We start from the raw sequence: 7,472 nt of genomic DNA, 5'->3' as shown, positions 1-7,472 counted from the left end.
AAAAGAAAAAAATGGTATAACTGCAAGCACAAACTTAGTATATAGCGCCACCTGCTGCCCTAAAACGAAAGTATCAATTAAAGGTTTTTCCAGATTCTCTGAGTTACTAACTAGCTGGAGATTTGGAACCTGCTGATGAGAAGAAGGGTCAGGAATACTTTCCTGTTACTCCAAATAAAGACTTCACGTTCAGTTCTTCACAGTGAGTAGGCCAAAAGAAAGAAACAATAAGGAACATATACAATTAGTAGATAATAGAAGTTCATACTCACCGGTTATTTCTCACCTCGCGACAGTGTAGATCAGGAGCTGAAGAAACCTGAAAAAGACACGCGAGAGAACTGAGTGAAGACTTCTCAAACGAATAGTCTACCAACAAGGAGAAGTAAGAAGAGGGGCAAGCTCAAAACTCCTTCCTGGTAAGATAATTAATCCATTGTAAAATATAAAAGTCAGTTTAAGGTTTTCACAGAAATTTATTAATGTAAATGTTTAATCTAGACGGAGAGTAAGAAGGAAGACGAAGCAGTACTAGCAGAGTTTTGGAGCTGTCTCTTCTCTGTCTCAACCCCTTTCCCCCCTTTGAAACTTACCTGCGATGGAATTCTAAATGCATAGCAGGGGAGGTTCTGAGAGGGGCATTGGTACTTAGTGTCATTCTGCTCCTGTGTGATATACATAAATTGGAGGTACTGGCCTTGACACACTCTCCACAGCTCTCTCAACTAGCACAGAGCATATGGAGATGGGCAATCCCACACAAAATCTTTCTCCTAGCCCAGCATGTCCCAGGAGTCCAAAACACCATGGCATATCTTCTCAGCAGACAGACGCAACAGATCCACTAGTGGGAACTTAACCCGCAGGATCTTCACCCGTTCTTTCAGATGTGGGGGCATCCACAGATAGACCTATTCGCCACCCACGAAAACAAAAATTGCCCAAGCTTCACCGCCAGATACCCACACCCATTGTCCAAAGGCAATGCAATATGGATGAACTGGTCAGGCAAATTTGCATTCGGCTTTCCACCTCTCCCACTAATTCCATTAGTGGTGCGAAAGCTACAACAGCACTCCCTCACACTCATTCTAGTAGCTCCAACATGGGCCAGACAACCGCGTCACACCACGCTGCTGGAACTCTCAGTAGTGCCACACCAAAAATTACACCTCTCACCATGCCTCCTAACCCAGAACCATGGAGAGATCAGACACCCGGACCCAGCTCAGCGCAACCCTGCGATCTGGCTCCTGAGATCCTAGAATTCGGATACCTTAACCTTCCCCCCGACTGTATGAACATTATCAGAGAAGCTAGATGCCCTACCACTAGAGCCTGCTACGTTGCCAAGTGGAAAAGATTTGTAGTTTATTGCCATAACACAATCAACCCTCTAGACGCATCCATACAGCACATCATATGCTACTTACTACATCTACAAAGATGTAACCTAGCATATACATCCATTCGGCTACACCTCGCAGCAATTGCCGCTTACCTACAAAAAAGACAGCACCTATCACTTTTCAGAGTGCCTGCCATTAAAGCCTTCATGGAAGGCCTAAAACGAATTCCCCCCCAGAGTGCCACCCTCACCTGTGTGGAACTTAAATATAGTGCTCACAAGGCTAATGGGACCGCCTTTTGAACCCTTGCATAAATGCGAACTGCAATTCTTCACCTGGAAAACAGCTTTCCTTGTAGCCATCACCTCCCTTAGAAGGGTCAGTGAAATACAAGCACTTACTATACAAGAACCTTTTCTCCAAATGCACCCGAACAAGGTTGTCCTACGTACCAACCCAAAATTCCTACCCAAAGTTCTCACCCTTTTATCTAAACTAATCGGTAGAATTACCGTTTTTTTTCTCGCAACCTCAAACGGTTGCAGAAAGGGCTCTACACACAGTGGATGTTAAAAGGGCCTTGCTTTACTATATCCAGAGAACACAACCATTCAGGAAGACAAAGCAACTGTTTGTCTTTCTCTCCACCTCATAAAGGCAACCCCATCTCTAAATCAGGGATAGCTAGGTGGATTGTAAAATGCGTACAGATTTGCTACCACAAAGCAAAACGCACGCTATCTGTTCCCCCTAAAGCCCACTCTACAAGAAAGATAGGGGCTTCTATGGCTTTTCTAGGGAACATCCCATTAGATGATATCTGCAAGGCAGCTACATGGTCAACACCGCACACTTTCACTAAACATTACTGTGTAGATGTGCAAACCAAGCAACAAGCTAGTGTGGGCCAGGCTGTACTAAAAACACTATTTCAAACCACTGCAACAGATACCGGTGGTCGCCGCTAAGGTTGGGAACTGCTATATAGTCTATGCAAAAGTGTGTAATCTGCAGCTCATATGCCTCGAACAGAATATGCTATTTACCAGTATGCATCTGTTCTTGGCATGTAGAGCTGCAGACCTACACACGCCCACCCGCCTCCCCGGCTACCTGTATCTGTTCCAGTCTATCTTATTTAGATACAACACACATGGGTTTCTTCACTGTTATTACTACGCTCCATCTTTCCTTGTTGGCGAAAAACAATCTGAGGATGGAGCCGAAGCCCATGCGCAATACGAACCAAGGGAGGAGTCACCGACCTCGTGACTTCCAAAGACTTTCCAAGAGGAAAAACAAACTGCAAACATCCGGGCCCAACACCAGATGGCGATCTATGCAAAAGTGTGTAGATCTGCAGCGCTACATGCCAAGAACAGATGCATACTGGTAAGTAACATATTCCTTTCGTCTGGGAGCATGGCGCTTAAGTCCACTAATGCCACCTGCTTGCTAGGGCGCTATGTTCATGCTCTTATGAACTCAATGAAATCGTTAGCCCCTAAGTTGCCAGAAGGTGATAAGGCGTCCTTTATGGCAGTGGTCACGGACACTCAGGCTGCTGCAAGGCAGGTGATTCAGTCGGGCTTGATACGGCTGATTCGGTGGCAAGGATAATGGGGTCATCTATAGCCACTAGGAGGCAAGCGTGGCTTCGTTCGTCTGGCTTCTCTACGGACGTTCAGGCCACATTGGTGGATGTGGATTTGCCATTTGACGGACAGAGGCTTTTTGGTGAAAAGTCTGATTCCACCTTGCAGAGTTTTAAAGAGAGCAGGGTGACGGCGAAATCTTTAGGTCTGCAGGCTCCTGCTAAAGGATTTGGGCTTAAGAAGTTCAGAGGTTTTGGGAGGTCTTCATTTCGCTCCTTCCGGCAGCCTCAGCAGCAGCAACAGCAGAATGCCCTCTATAGGTCCTATAGAGGGAGACAAAGAGCTCGCAGAGGTTCTGGCCGCAACCCCTCTTCATCTATTACCTCCTCTGCTCCCAATGAAGCTTCAGGGAAGCAGCCCTAGATCCCCCATCCTGGAACATGTAAGACCTGTGGGGGGTCGGGTGTCACACTTTCTGCGAGGTTGGAGATCTGTTACAACCGACCTTTGTGTTTTAAACCTCGTGGAGACTGGGTACGCCCTTCCCTTTCGGGAGTTTCCTCCCCCTTACCCTCCTTGCCAGGGTTACTGCTCAGAGGACCATCTACTTCTTCTGCAGAAAGAGGTGTTAGCTTTGCTTCAAAAGGGTGCGATAGAGGTGGTTCCAGAGCAGGAAAGGGGTCAGGGATGCTACTCCCGGTATTTCCTGATTCCCAAGAAGCACGGCAGATTGCGTCCGATACTGGACCTCAGAGTCTTGAACTTTTACCTGAAACAGGAGAAGTTCAAGATGCTGACCCTTGCGCAGGTTCTTCAAGCGTTGCAGCAAGGAGACTGGATGGTGTCGCTCGACTTGCAGGACGCGTACTTCCATGTCCCAATCCTGAAGTCGCACAGGAAGTATCTCCGTTTTACGGTTGGGTCGCAACAGTTTGCGGTCCTCCCATTTGGTCTTACTACCGCACCTCGAGTCTTCACGAAGGTGATGGCAGTGGTGGCAGCCCATCTCAGGAGGTCGGGGATTCCGGTTTTCCCCTACCTGGACGACTGGCTTCTGAAGGCAGAGTCCCCAGAGATGGTGCAACATCATTGTGAGAAGTTGGCCTGATATAGGATGTCACTAGTTCTAGTGTACACCTTGTATCAGTCCAAACAACCCTTATGGTGATTGGTTGTAAAGTCAACCTTATAGACCAGCTATCCTAGTGGTAGCATGGACAAGAGCAGTCTTAGGCTAAACTCTGTATGGCATGTGAAGCCAGCTGTTATACCATTATAATCCCTTGGATACCAAATGAAAGGACACCACACCAGGTATATATAAAATTAGAATGTATTTATTCTAACATATACCCTCAGCACTCTTTATGAGTTCAGAGGTCTGAGTACAAACAATTTCTTAAGTAGCATACGTTAAGTTACACAGGAAAATACAGTTAGGCCCGGGGGCCACGCAAACCATATACTAAGAAAGTGGTATAAGTACCACGTCACGAACAGGGAGTAGGCCTAGGGCCTAGGAAATCGCTGGGGTTACACTACCCTACCAATAGTTAGGAAGTGGGAGGCCCACTGGAGGCGTGTGCAGTGTGGATACACACTTGGGTTACATTAAAGTCAATGGGAATGTAACAGTTAGAAATAGGAAGAATAAGGACACTTCCGAAGTAACTAGGAGGAAGCAACTAAAGACTTAGACACTTGGATAGTCAATATCCGCTGGAGCACCGGAGTACTCGCTTTACCTCACCCACAGGATACGGGTGCATAGGTGTGAAGATGTGCCGGGTGTCGTCGCTGGATCCTATGGATGCCTGAAGAACAGATGGTGGCAGGCGGCCAGGAGGAAGATGTCCGGTGGACCCAAGGATGGATCTTGAAGGAAGAACACCTGCAAGCAGAGGGGACAAGGTCTGGGTCACTAGCCAGTGACCGTGTGGAACCAGGAAGGAACCAGGCGATGTCGAGCAGAACACAGGTGATGTCTTGAAGCTTGTCTCTGCAGCTGCGTGGACCAGGAGGCGTCGAGGACGACCAGAACCAGGGTACGAGCTGTCCCACGAAGGATCTTGCTGATGGCGGAGTCGGCATGCCGATTGGAGTCAACAAGCCTTGGCAAAGGCAACCCACGCAGAAATGGAAATTCGCTTCAGGTGCAGACCTGGAAGGTCTGTGGTGCTTCTCTTTCACAGGGAAGCAAGGGCCAGTCTGGAGGAGCCAAACCAGCTGTGGAAAGTTAAGGGTTCGTCGTCACTGAGGCTACTAGCCAATGGGCCAGCAACCGGACAGATGCGTCAAGCAGGAAAATGCAGAAGGGCCCCACGCAGAACTCGTGGTGTATGGAGGGCTGATCTTTGGTGCAGATGGTGCTCTGGGTTGGGGCTTCTCAATCCCCAGAGCACAACTTCGAGGATGCCTCAGAAGCTGCGCTGGAAGCTACTCGCCAATTTTCCCAGGTAGCCGGTCCCACGTCTCTCGTCGCCTCCACGGATCTCAGCTCTGCTGTGGATGTGGATCAGGGTCGGAGAAGTCTGGAAGTCAATCAATCAATTAATCAGGACATTTATAGAGCGCACTACCTACCCGTAGGGTCTCAAGGCGCTTGGGGGGGGGGGGGGGGGTGTCGCTACTGCTCGAACAGCCAGGTCTTGAGCTTCTTCCTGAAGGAGAGGTGGTCTTGGGTCAGGCGCAGGTCGGCTGGGAGGGAGTTCCAGGTCTTGGCGGCCAGGTAGGAGAAGGACCTTCCTCCTGTAGTGGCTCTGCGGATGCGTGGGACGGCGGCGAGGGCGTGGCTGGCAGATCGGAGGTGGCGTTTGGGAGCGTAGAAGTTGATGCGGTTGTTGAGGTAGCTCGGGCCTTGATCGTGGAGAGCTTTGTGTGTGTGGGTAAGGAGGCGGAAGGTGATTCTCTTGTTGACCGGGAGCCAGTGCAGGTCTCTTAGGTGTCCGGAGATGTGGCTGTGTCGTGGGATGTCGAGGATGAGTCTGGCTGAGGCGTTCTGGATGCGCTGGAGTCTCTTCTGGGTCTTGGCGGTGGTTCCGGCGTAGAGTGCGTTGCCGTAGTCCAGTCGGCTGGTGACGAGGGCCTGGGTGACGGTCTTCCTGGTCTCTGTGGGGATCCACCAGAAGATCTTCCGAAGCATGCGCAGGATGTTGAAGCACGACGAGGAGACGGCGTTGACTTGCCTGGTCATGGAGAGGGAGGAGTCCAGGATGAAACCCAGGTTGCGAGCGTGGTCCGTCGGTTTGGGTGCGGTGCCCAGGGCGGGGGGCCACCAGGAGTCGTCCCAGGCGGAGGGCGAGGAGCCCAGGATGAGGACCTCCGTCTTATCTGAGTTCAGTTTCAGGCGGCTCGTCGTCATCCACTCGGCTACCTCTCTCATCCCTTCGTGCAGGTTGGCTCTGGCGGCGGCGGGGTCGTTGGTCAGGGAGAGGATCAGCTGGGTGTCGTCGGCGTAGGAGATTATGTTGAGGTTGTGTTGGCGTGCGATGGCCGCGAGGGGACTCATGTAGACGTTGAAGAGAGTCGGGCTCAGTGAGGATCCTTGAGGGACGCCGCAGATGACTTCGGTGGCCTCTGACTTGTACGGTGGTAGGCGGACTCTTTGTGTTCTTCCGTTGAGGAAGGAGACGATCCAATCCAGTGCCTTCTCCTGGATTCCGACGTTGCTGAGGCGCTGCACTAGGGTGCGTTGGCAGACCGTGTCGAAAGCCGCGGAGAGGTCTAGGAGGATGAGGGCCGCTGTTTCTCCGTTGTCCATCAGGGCTCGGATGTCGTCAGTGGCGGCGATGAGGGCGGTCTCGGTGCTGTGGTTGGCACGGAATCCAGACTGCGATGGGTCGAGGGATCCATTCGTCTCGCGGAAGGTGGCCAGCTGTTTGTTGACGGTCTTCTCGATGACGTTGGCTGGAAACGGGAGTAGAGAGATGGGGCGGTAGTTCTTGAGTTCGGTGGGGTCTGCTGTAGGTTTCTTAAGTAGAGCGCTGAGTTCGGCGTGCTTCCAGCTCTCGGGGAAGGTGGCGGTGTCGAAGGATGTGTTGATGATGTCTCGCAGGTGGGGTGCGATGACAGCGTCGGCTTTGTTGAAGACGTGGTGAGGGCAGGGGTCGGTCGGAGATCCGGAGTGGACGGAGTTCATCATGTGGACGGTGTCTTCGGTGTTGACCGGGGTCCAGGCGCGGAGGGTGGTGGCGGGAGGCGTTGCTGCGGTCGTGGCGTGCGTCGGTTGAGTGCTGAAGCTGTTGTGTATGTCTGCGATCTTGTTGTGGAAGTAGGAGGCGAGGGAGTTGCAGAGGTCTTGCGATGGGGTGATGTCGTTGTTTCCGGCGTTGGGGTTGGAGAGCTCTTTTACGATGTTGAAGAGTTCCTTGCAGTTGTGAGCATTGTTGTCCAGTCGGTTCTTGAAGGCCATTTTCTTGGCGATGCGGATCAGTTGGTGGTGTTTCCGGGTGGCGAACTTGAGGGTGGTCCTGTTGTCCGGCGTGGGTTCCTTTCTCCAGGCTTTCTCGAGGGCTCGGCAGTTCTTCTT

The sequence above is a fragment of the Triturus cristatus genome, chromosome 6, assembly GCF_964204655.1.
Source record: "Triturus cristatus chromosome 6, aTriCri1.1, whole genome shotgun sequence".
NCBI lineage: Eukaryota > Metazoa > Chordata > Amphibia > Caudata > Salamandridae > Triturus > Triturus cristatus.
Note: the sequence above shows the minus strand (reverse complement) of the source record.